Source organism: Notamacropus eugenii, chromosome 1, assembly GCF_028372415.1.
Source record: "Notamacropus eugenii isolate mMacEug1 chromosome 1, mMacEug1.pri_v2, whole genome shotgun sequence".
Classification (NCBI taxonomy): Eukaryota; Metazoa; Chordata; class Mammalia; order Diprotodontia; family Macropodidae; genus Notamacropus; species Notamacropus eugenii.
This window is the reverse complement of record NC_092872.1, coordinates 690,291,721-690,304,805: the sequence shown is the minus strand read 5'-3', so window position 1 is coordinate 690,304,805 and position 13,085 is coordinate 690,291,721.

Sequence of the window (13,085 nt, the reverse complement as noted above, 5' to 3'; positions counted from 1 at the left end):
CGATTTCAGGCTCTATCCCCCTGGGTCTCAGGATCTCCTCCTGGTTTGTTGAGGTGAGACTGTCTGGGACAATTCTAGTCCTACACTTGTCCCCTTCAGCTATAGCAAGAGGGTCTCCCCTTTGTAATTTTCCTAGCCTCATGGGCTAAGAGATTGTTTCCCACTTCAGCTGATCTCACTGTTCCAGATTTTTCCTGGGGAAATATTCTCTGAGTTTTTCTAGGTCAACATGGTGAGGGGTAGAGCATTTACAGATTACTCCATCAACTTGGCTCCTGGAAGTTCAAGTAGGTGCCTTATAGACATTTAATCTGCAGTCTAATAGTCTCAGGAGCGTTCTTCAATTACCTTGTGTTCTACTGTTCTCTCTTGCTCAGTTCTACTGGATTCCCATTCTGGGCTGATATGCTTGATTTCCCACAGTGCTGCTTCTGTTTCAGATCACCAAGGGTTTCCTGCTTGGCTCTGCAATAGTGGGGTCTGTGCTGGTACAGCCTATGTGCTGTGCACTGTGTGCTCCTCTAGCCTCGTGCAACAGATCCTTCCCCTTGACCTTCCAATCTGTCTGGGGTTGGAAATCTGCCACACTATATCTCTTATTAGATTCTTCCATGCTAAAATTTGTTCAGATTCTCTTTTTAGAGGTAACTGAACAACTTTGTCTTACATCTTAGGTAAGTAGTTGCTCTCACTCTGCCATCTTGGCTCCACCTCCCATGAACCATCTTTTAGAAATAAATATTCACCTTAAAGATATAAAAAAGACAAAAACCCAAATATTTAATCATCACACCTCAGGGGGATTTCACTTAATCTCTGGAAAGATTGGATTCAGATTTTGAATAATCTACAAAACCATTGGTCCTGCCAACATCATGTCTAGAAGAATCATAGCTACAGAATGCGTCTTTGCCTCAACTACCCATAGAATAGCTCCAGAATGTCACTCTTTCTTCTACTGGATATCAATAGTATGCTGGCCAGAAAAATTTGGCATGATTGTAAACCCAAGACTCTTTGAGTCCTTGAGTCTTCAAGACTCACAAGGTTGACTAAGCAGATAAATTTCCTTCACTCAATGAAACAACAAATGCTCATATAGTCAAAAGACCATGGCATGTTTACAAGAGGACATATGGCCTCAAAGGGAGAAGACCCCAGGTCCTTCCCTTTTACAACCATTATCTCTCATTGGACACTGTAAATAAAGAACTCAAACCATCAGAGAATCACCAAAAGTAGGCAACTAAAGAGAATGGCAAGAGTCAACTAAAGTGTTTTGAAGGCAAGCCAAGTTTGACTATGTAGCCAATTAAGGAGGCTTCCATTCTGCCACCTCATTAGCAGGTTTGAGCCAATGATGGAATGTCTACATATTCTCTAACACCTCTCCAAAGCACTTCATTATACATACAGGCATATATGTAGACACACATAAACATATAAACATATATGTATGAATATGTTATATGCATGTGTGTATTTATTTGAAATAGTCAGCTAGCATTTATTAAGCACCAACTATATTCCTGTTACTGTGCTAAGAGCTATGGATATAAAGAAAGGCAAAAAAAAAAAAAAAAAGGGAATGGAACAAAACAAAAACAAACAACAACACCAAAAACAAAATGTATGTTCTCATAACTTTTCCAAAAGCAGTCTTCCCAGCTTCTCCCACACTGAGGGGTAGATGGCAGGTTATCTGAGTATGTGGCAGACCCTCATTAAATAAATACTATATAGTTAAAGCAAGTTAGGGAGGGCAGGTTCAGTGATTGACTTGATCAGAGAAACCTTGTAGAAAGTGGTATCTGAAAAAGCTTTAGACAAAAAGAGGATCTATAAGGCCAATATGAGGATAGAATCCATTCCAAGCATGGGAATGCTAAAAGCAAAAGCAGGGAGATGGAAAATAGATGTCATGTATGAGAAACAGTGAGAAGGTAATTATATACAGAGTATGAGAAATGGAATAATGTGTAATGAGCCTGGAAAGAAAAGAAATGGGGCCAGGATGTGAGGGGCTTTAAAACCAAGATTTTTTTTCTAGAAAAAATAGGGAATTAGAAGATTTTACTGAGCAAACAAGCAACATGGTCAGATCAGTCCTTTTGGGAAATTATTATGGTAACTTTTTTTTTTTTGTCATGTTTAACAATCACTGCCATACAATTGCGATTTTATCCCTCCCCACCTACTCCCCACTACCCCCCTCCCTCCCCACGACTGCATACAATTCTGTATAGATTCTACATATACTTTCCTATTGAGTATATTTTCACTATAGTCATGCTATGTAGTCAGACTAAGATAAATGAAAGAAATCGTATAACAGATCAGAACATGATACACAAACACATACACATACACAAACATGATCTGCTACAATATGTGAGTGACTTCCATATTTCTCTCTCTGGGTGTGGAAGGCATTTTGCCTTGAGATCCTCCATTGGGATTTTTTTTTTTTTTTGGTAAGAAGTTCTTGTGTTATTACAAAAATCTAAGTCTACCAGAAAAAACTCTCACACACTGTGGTTGTTGCTGTGCATAAAGTTCTCCTGGTTCTGCTCCTTTCACTCAGCATCAGGTCATATAAGTCCTTCCAGGCCTCTCTGAAGTCTTCTTGTTCATCATTTCTTATGGCACAATAGTACTCCATTACATTCATATACCATAATTTATTCAGCCATTCCCCAATTGATGGACATCCTCTTGACTTCCAGTTTTTAGCAACTACATAGAGTGCTGCTATAAATATTTTTGTACATGTGGGACCCTTTCCCATGCTTTTTTCTTTTTTTTTAAGGATGGATTGAAGTGGATAGATCTGGTTCAGGGACATTTAAGCAAGAGGTGATAAGTAAACTGGTGGTTTGGTTGTGAGAAATTTTATCAAGGAAGATATGGCAGGATTTTGTAAATGATTTAATTATTGCAGTTTGGAGAGGAAGAGTTAAAGATGAGTTAAGCGTATGAATATGGGTGTCTGGAAGAATTTTGGTGCTATCAGGCAGTCAAAAAACATTTATTAAGTACCTACTATATTCCAGGCACAGTGCTAAAAGCTGTGAATACAAAGAAAGTGGCAGAAGATCCCTCCTTAACATCAAAGAGCCCACTAAAAGTCTAAACTGGGAGACAACATGAAAATAGCTATGAACAAACAAGATATATAAGGAGTTAATTTGAGCTAATCAAAATTGAAAGTAATAACCTTAAAGGGGATGAAAAAAGCTTTCTAGTAGAAGGTGGGATTTCAGCTGGGACTTAAAGAAATCTAGGGAGACCACGAGGCAGAGTTGAGCAGAGACCAAATTCCAGTCATGTGGAAAAGCTGAAATAGGAAGAAGAAATATTTTGGGAGAAAGATAATGAGTTCATGCACATAGTAGGTAATTAATGACCATTTGCTGGAAGAGGAAAATGAGGAAATTAAAACAGTTCAAGTGAGAGGTAATGAGGGAAATCTTCAGGACTGTGGAAACTGACAAACTGGTTAATCCCAATTTTCACTAATTTGTAATTTAGGGATTTATTTATCAGTTGAATAACTGCTTGGTAGTCACTGTGGATAGTTCATAGGCAATTTCTCAGAGATCTCTTTATTAGTGAATTATTGACCCAGGAGACAGTGCTTTTATCATCCCACTCAGGTCAATGCAAGTGTTCAACCTGCTTACTCAATGCATTTGCCCGTCTTTATGAACACATTACTCTCATTAATTTTAATGAACATTAAGCTTGCCTACAAAGGGAAGAATACATCACTTGCCCTGCAGTGTGAAATATCATTAAGGACACTTGATTGAATGCATTGGTACACAGGCACTTATTTGGCCATTTACAAACTTAATATAATTATAAACTCCTAATTTCAATTCTTTTTACCATCATTCATGGTGATTTCCTTTTTTGACCTGTTCCACCCCTTTACCTCATTGGAAAAAATAAAAACAACACGGTATTTTATTATTATAGAGATAAAGACAGCAGGGAGGGGGTAGAGAATGTTTCAGTCTTAACAAATCCAGAAAGTCTAACTTAGAGAGGAAGTTAGTATTAGTGGTGGGGAGGGGGGTGAAGGGGGAGGAGAGCATGGAGAACCTAGGTTATCCATTTTTCTATTTTGCTGTTCCTCCCTCCTCCCCATATTCAGAATAAATGTTTTTCCCTTGTTGATGGTTGGCTTTTGAATGGCAACATGACATAATGGAAAGACCACTCATCTTGGAGTAAGAAGAGACCTGATTTTGAGCTGTATATTTAAAAATTACTTACAGTGGGACCCTGAGAAGTCCACTTAACTTCTCTGAATATCAGTTTCCTAATCGGTAAAACAGAAATAATGATGTCTTCTCTACAGAGCTAGCATGAAACAAATGAGATGATCATACAAGGATCCTTGTGCAACTTATAGTGCTACATAAATGCTAACTATTATGATCAGTTGTTGAGAAGAAGAAGGGCACAGACAATAGAGGACTAGTCTTAGGAAAAAAAAGTAGACCTGGATTAATATCCTTCTTTTGACAGATACTATGCCTGTATAAACTTGAGCAAAGCTCTTATTCCCTCAGAGCACTGAGAAAGCTTTATACTTCAAACTAGGGGTAAGTAACTGATCTGCCTTGGTAAAAAATCTCCTACATTTATTAAATCACAAGTGTAAATATATACATATACATATATGTATATGTACGATACCTTTTCATATGTATGTGCGTGCACATATGTGTTTGTTTATACATGTTTTCCTGCATATGCATATACATATGTGTCTATCATAGTATTTCTTTTATCACATAGTAGAAGTCTGGGTATAGTAAAGTAATATTTTGCTTTATAGAAACTTGATTGGGAAAGGAATTCAGAGAGAGCCTACTTCATTCCCTCTTGAGGCACAAATCCTCTCTAAACATAATTGGTCATCCAGTCTCTGCATGAATATCTCCAATAACAAGGAGGTCACTACATCCTTGCTTCTATTCCATTGTTAGAAAAGTATGATTTTTGGATTTTTTTTTAAATTCAGCAGAAATATGCTTCCCTATGAATCCTCTCCTACTCTGCCTACATAGAAACACCTCGATTCTACTGTTGTCCTTACATCTGAGAGTTTTAGATATCTTAAGACAGTCATCATGGGCCTACTAAACCTCTCTCCATGCTAAAATATCCCCAGTTCCTTTAACTAATTGAAATAATTCTAACCTGAGTGGGAAGAACATACTAGCTGTCTTCAAAAACTTGAAATATTTCCATATGAAAAAGTGATTCCACTTCCATTTCTAGATGGAAGAACTGGGAGCAAAGGGTAGAGTTTATAAAGAGATATCAATTTCACATTGATGTGATGAAAATTTTCCTAAAAATTCAACTTATCCTACTATGGAACAGAATCTTTCTGGGACACTGGGATCTCCTTCACTGGAGGTTTTCAAGCAAAGGGTAAAAAAACTATGTTATTTTATTTTGTATTATTGTTTTCTTGTGTTTTGTTTGGCTATCAATTGGACTGGATTGTCACTGTGGTATTTCTTTCAGCTGTGAAATTGTCATTCAATGACTGTATAAACAAAGTCCCTCCTTTAAAACCTAAGGACCTACTCTGGCAAATAGTAAGTATGAATAAATGCTTTAAAATTCATTAATTCATTCTGCCGTTCATGGAGAAATTCCTGGATTCCCAAGTCTATTTCAATAACGGATAAATTTTCTTGAGTCTTAATCAGAAAATGGTTTTCCTTAGAGATTAAGCTGGGCTGGGCCTGGAGTTAAGAAGACTCTTGTTCTTGAGTTCAAATCGGGACTCAGACACTTATTAGCTGTGTGATCCTAAGCAAGTGACTTTATCCTGTTTGCCTCCTAATCTGTAAATGAGTTGGAGAAGGAAATGGTAAATCATCCCAGTATCCTTGCAAAGAAAACCCCAAATTGAGAGTCAGGCACAACTAAAAGTGACAGAACAACATAGATTAAGTAGCAGACTGAGTGGCTGGTATTTCATAATCAGACTAGCTAAGTGTGGAAAGGTTCATCACCAGGTTGGCTTCAGGATTGTTTTTTCATATTAAATTTCTCATTTTTTCCTTCCTAATTTTTCTCTAGGGGGATGTCATTGCCTTAGCCACACCTAGTTCCTTTACTGGAAAACACTGGGACACTTCTGTGTTATTCTAATGTCTCCTCTCTGTTAATTATTTCCCATTTATCCTCTATATAGCTTGATTTGTATGTATTTGCAAAAATGTTTTCTCTTCCATTAGAATGTTAACTTCTTGAAGGCTGGAACTCTCTTTTGTATCTTTTTTTTTTTTTTTTTATCAGCAGCACTTAGCACAGTGCCTGGCACATGACAGTCACTTAATAAAAATTTATTGATTAATTGAATGATTTCTAGAAACTTCCTTTCACACATAATTTTATGGATTAACAACTCCCTGCCTATGTACTTGAAGACAGGAAATTAATTAAACCTACATAATGAAGATTCCACCCTTCCCCTACAAAATGCCTGGAATTATTAAGCATTCCTTCACTGAAGCACAGAGGTATGGTGAGATCTTGTTATAATGATAACCTTTATTCTGGAAGTGGTTTCCCTCAGGAGGTCTTTATTCTTTGTCTTCTTTCCCTGGAACCAAAATTCCCCTTCTGAATTTCAGTTGGATAATTGTGACAACAATAATTGTCTGTAGACCATTCTCCAGATTCCAGTTGTATTCATTGTACCCTGCATCCTTCCTTATTTCTTTCCTTTCTCTTCAACCATGTGATCTCCCCTGGGAGTTAGCATAGTGATAGAAACTGATCCTGTGATTTCATTGGTTCAGAGAGTTCTCAGATGAAGAAACCACATTTACCATTGCAGGTCAGTGTCTTCTCTGGCAGCAGCAAAATGGCACAGTGGATAGAGCTCTGGAGTCAAGAAGACCCAGGTTCAAACTTAGCCTTCACCCTAGCTGGGTGAATTTGGGCAAGTCACTCTGCTTGCTTCATTTTCCTCAATTGTAAATGGAGATAATAATAACTTTTACTTCACAGGGTGGAAGGGAAGACCAAATTAGAAAATATTTGTGAAGTGCTGCTCACAGTGCCTGTTACATAGTAGGCACTATATCAATGTTACCAACAGTTATGATTAGTCAGAGGCAAACCTTTCTAGATTTTCTTGGCTCTGAAGCCAACTCTTTATAGATTATGCCATATTGTCTTATGATTTAAACACATTAAAATACAGCATCTCGTTTTCTGTAATATAAGCATTCCCTTTGCAAAGCACTTTAAAATTCTTGCAATGGACTACTTCAAATTCATTGAGAAAGAAGTGCAATACCCGCTGAGGATGTTCATTCAGCATTTTACTAGATGTAATTATATGGAAATTTCATTTTGTTTTTCTTTATTACAAAAAGCCTAAATTTATTTTTATTTTGAAATTTCCACCCACTGATCCCACCTCTGCCTTCTAGGAGTAAACAAAACCAGTTTAACCCCTCTTTCACAAGCTTTCTCATCACTCACAAAAATGCAGAATTTTAGAAATGGGAGGGAACTCAGGGATTCTAGTCCAACTGATAACCAATTATCTCCTGTAACATTCCTAACATCACTCTGCAGGCCCTTCTTGGGGATCTTCAATGCAAGGGAAATTCATTACCTTCTCCAGCAGTCAATTCCAGGTTTGAATAGTTCTAAAAATTAGGAAGGTTGGTTTGTGTGTTTGTTAGTTCTGTTTTACTGACACTAAACCTTAACATACCTCTTTGAAACTTCATTCCACCATGACTGGTTCTAATCTCTGGAGTCAGCAAAGCAATTGTATTCCCTCATCTGCAATGTAGCTAGTCAAATATTTGGAGATAAGATACCAGGCTCCCCCACCCCTTCAGCTCTTTTTTCTTCTCAAGGCCAAATATCCCCCCAGTTTCCTTCTATTGATCCTCTTATGATCTAGATTTAGGGATAACCTAATTATCCTTCTCTGGAAATTTATCCAGGTTATAAATGTCTTTCCTAAGTGTGGCACCCAGAAATCCAGGTATGGTCTATAAAGGGAAGAGTGGAGAGGGACTATCATTTTCTTATACCTGTAACCTATATTCTCTTAATGCAGCCCAAAGTTATGTTTCTGTTTTTATGTTTTGGTTTGTTTTGGTTACTTCCCTCCCCTTCCACTGCTACATCATACTGCTGATTCATTAATTTTGCAAACCATTAAAACCTCTAGATCGTTTTTTTTTTAAATTATCATCTATTCAGATCTCTACTTTCTTGTATTTGTGAAATTATGTAACCTAATTAGAAGTTTATATTTATCTTTGTCAAATTTCATCTTATTAGTTTCAGCCCAGTTGTCTAGGCTGTCAAGATCTTTTGGATACTGATTATGTCATTCTTTGTATAACTTACCTCTTACATCTTTGAATCACTTGCAAAATTTATGATCATGTCATCTGTTCCTTTATTCAAATCAGTGTTCAAAATGTTAGTGCAAAGTGGAAAAGAAGGTACAAAAGTTAACTGAAGGAAATTATTCCTTAGAAATTTGAATTGGGCAAATGGAAGCTAATGACACAATGAAACATCAAGAATCAGTCAAAGAAAATAAAAGTAATGAAAAAAATAGAAAAAATGTGAAATATCTCAAAAGAAAAACTACCGACCTGGAGAACAGATCTAGGAAAGATAATTTAAGAATTATTACACTACCTGAAAGCCGTGATAAAGAGAGAGAGAGAGAAAGAAAGAGAGAGAGAAAGAGAGAGAGGGACAGAGAGAGAGGGAGGGAGAGAGAGAGAGAGAGAAATGGGACAGCGTGTTACAAGAAATTATCAGGAAAGCTACCCTGATATCCTAGAAGCACAGAGTAAAATAGTCAATAAAATAATCTACCAAATACCTCCTGAAAGAGATCCTAAAATGAAAACTTCAAGGAATATTGTAGCCAAATTCTAATATTATCAGGTCAAGGAGAAAATACTGCAAGCAGCCAGAAATAAACAATTCAAATATCAAGGAGTCACAGTGAGGATTACACAGGAGTCAGCAGCTTCTACATTAAAGGACTAGAAGTCTTGTAATATGATATTCTGGAAAGTAAAGGAGTTTGAATTGCAACCAAGTATCAACTACCTAGCAAAACTGAGCATAATCATTCATGGGAAAAGTTTGACATTCAGTGAAATAGGGGATGTTCAGACTTTCCTGATGAAAACCAGAGCTGAATAGAAAATGAAGAATAAAAAGGTAAATAGGATATTAAGGAAAAAAAACACAACAACAATGTGTTATTAAATAAAGTTAAACTCTTTATGTCCTTATGTGGGAAGATGATACTTGTATCTCTTGAGAAATGTATTCTTATTAATGCAGCTAAAAGGGTCATACATAAACAGAGGGTGTGGGTTTAAGTTAACTTTGATGTGATGATATAAAAAAAATTAAAGGGTTAAAAAAAAGATTGTGCTGGAAAAAGAGGAAAAGGAGAGGCAGAATTGGGTAAATTATATCAAACAAACAGATATAAAAGACCTATTACAGTAGAGGGAAAGAAGGGGGTGAATATTGTTTGAGCCTTACTCTCATTGTATTATTCTGAAAGAAGGAATAATATGCACCCTCAGTTGGGTATAGAAATTTATCTTACCCTATAGGAAAGTAGGAAAGGAAAGTGGAAAGAAAATGAAGGGGGCTGAATAGAAGGGAGAAAGAAAAGGGAGGGGTACTAATAGAAGGGATGGCAGAGTGAGGGAGGCCATCATCACAACCAAAAACACTGATAAGGAGAGACAGAGTGAAAGGAAAGGAAAAAATGTATAAACAGGAGGGGAAATAGAATGAAAATACACAGTTAGCAATCATAACTGTGAAAGTAAATGGAATAAATTCTCCCATAAAACAGAGTCAGATAGAGTGGTTTAAAAACAACAATCTACAATATGTTGTTTAAAAGAAACGCAGTTGAAGCAGTGAGATACACACAGAGTAAAGGTAAAAGGCTGGAAGAGAATATATTATGCTCTACTGAAGTAGCAAAAAATCAGGGGTAGCAATCTCAATCTCAGAGAAATCAAAAGCAAAAATAGATCCAATTAAAAGAGATAAGGAAGGGAACTATATGTTGCTAAAAGTTACCATAGACAATGAAGTAATATTAATAATGATTCTTAAAGGAGAAGTTAAGTGAGTTATAGGAAGAAATACACAGTGAAACTACACTACTCAGAGACCTCAACCTCCTCCTCTCAGAACTGTATTAATCTAGCCACATAATAAATAAGAAAGACTCTAAGAAGGTGAATAAAATTTAAGAAAACAAGTTAGATATGATAGACTTCTGGAGAAAATTGAATGGAGATAGAAAGGATTATACTTTTTTCTCAGTGGTACATGCCACTTACACAAAAATTGACCTATAGCAAGATAAGGTCAAAAAGGGTACATGACTTAGACATAAAGGGTGATACCACAAGCAAATTAGGAGAGCAAGGAATTGTTTACCTGTCAGATCAATGCAGAAGGGATGAATCTATCATCAATAAAGAGATAGAGAAAATTATGGAATGCAAAATGAGTAATGTTGATTACGTTAAATGAAAAAGGTTTTGCACAAACAAAGTCAATTCAACCAAGATTAGAAGGAAAGAAGAAAACTTAGAAACAATTTTTACAACCTGTGTTTCTGGTAAAAACCTCATTTCTCAAATTTATAGAGAACTGAGTCAAATTTATAAGAATAAAAATTATTCTTCAATTGATAAATGGTACAAAGCTATTAACAGCTTTCAAATGAAGAAATTAAAGCTACCTGTAGCCATATAAAAAAAGAAATTCTCAAAATCACTATTGATAATAGAAATACAAACTAAAAACACTCCGAGGTACCACCCCACACTTACCAGATTGGCTATTATGACAGAAAAGAAAAATTATCACATTGGAGAAGATGTGTGAAAATTGGAACACTGATGCATTATTGGTAGAGTTGAATGCTCAACTGTTTTGGAGAACAAGTTGAGACTATGCTCAAAGGACAACCAAACTGTGTATACCCTCTGATCCAGCAATACCACTGCTAGGTCTATATCTCAAAGAGATTATATCAAAGGAAAAATAACTCCTATATATAAAAATATTTATAGCAGCTCTTTTTGTGGTGACTAAGAATGGGAAATTGAGGAGATGATGATCCACCTGGGAAAGGCTCAACAAATTGTGTTAGATGAATATATTGTAATACTATTGTTCCATAAAAAATGATGGACAGGTGGATTAGGAGAATATCAAATGCAGTAACAACCACATTGTGCAATGATCAACCATGATAGATTTAGCTCTTCTTAGCAATAAAATGATCTAAGACAATTCCAAAAGACTTATGATGGAAAATGCTGTCCATACCCAGAGAAAGAACTATGGAATTTAAAGGCAGATGGAAGCATACTATTTTCAGTACTTTTTTTCTTGCAGTTTTCCTTTTTTTATTCTGATTCTTCTTTCACAAAATAACTAATGTGGAAATATGTTTAATATTATTGGACATGTATAACCTATAATCAGATTGATTGCCATCTTGGAGGGGAGGGAGTGAGGGAGGAAAAATTTGGAAGTCAAAATCTTATATAAGTGAGTGTTGAAAACTATCTTCACATATAATTGGAAAAAAATAAAATGCTATTAAGTGGAGAAAAAAATGACAGCTCTATTTAGACTTTCTGAGAAAACCTTTCCAGACCTTTTCTCCCAACTCTCCTCCCTCTCCCCTCTACCTTTCCCCCTTTCAGATTCCTTTCCCGTGACTTTACATATATACCAAATAATTTACCTGTGGTGTCTGCTGTTAGATTGTAAGCTCTTTCTGTGCACAGACTTTTCTGCCTTTATTCATATATTCAGAACCTATCACTGAACTTTACACACATTAATAAATGCTTATTTACTTATTGATATTAGAGAGATAGTGTGGTATAATGGTTAGTGTTTTGGAGACAGTAAGATCAAGATTCAAGTGCCACAGTTTTACAGTATTATCTGTCCAACCATGGACAATTGGCTTAACCTCTCTAAGCTTCAGGCAATGCTTACAGATATTTGAAGTGTTGAAGAAAGTCAACACTAGACTATGGTAATTTATAGGAAAGTCACATTTTTTCCCCTCCATTTTCTGGGTCACACTGAAGTGGAATTTTCCTGCCATTAAAGACAAACATATGTGACTGGTCAAATGAAGTCATGATACTGAAAAAAAGGTGTAGAGATACCCCAGGGCAAAATGTCAACCAACCTCAGCATACAGTCAAGTCTCACTAAGGAGCACCAAGTCTCGCAGTAGATCCTAAACATTTAAATATATTAACTCCACGAGTGGAATGCTATATTCATTGCACAGAATTTCGCCATATGGGAGCCATATAGCATCTTTAAGGACAGGTTGTATTTTAATATGACTTTAATAAGACTGTATCTGCAAATGAACTAAATTAACAGATTGAAATAATGATAATCCAAAATTAGGGGTTTCTTGATTAAAAACAACAATAACAACAAAAGTGTGGAATCTTCTAGTAAGTCAAATAATCCATGTTCTGTGATTCATTCTCTCGTAGATGTTTAACGATAGGTTAAAAGGAATACACGCAAGGACTAGGTAATTTTGTTTCTATTTTTATTTCTTTTATTTTATTTGCTTATTTTCAAATGGAGACATAAATACTGTTTTTATTTTTCTATAAGGTACTTGTCTTCGGCAATTTAATCATAGAATGTTGCCAAAAAAAATACAAAACAGAAAAATCAATTTTGAGTTTCAAATTTCTCATTAAATTTATTCAAGATTTATTTTAAAGAAAGACTCTAGGTTCCAAAGTCCCTTCCACTTCTAGCATTTCATATTCTGTGCTCCAAAAATCATCAATTCCTTCTACTTTTAAGTCTGAAAAACCTAAGAATCTTTTCCATGTCACTCCAAAATGGGTTATGCAGACTTCCATTAAGTACATGTCATTTAGGCAATGCCTTCTAGGGGGTCATTATTTAGTCCAAACTCTCCATTTTATAGATGGAGATGGCTAAGAAGAATA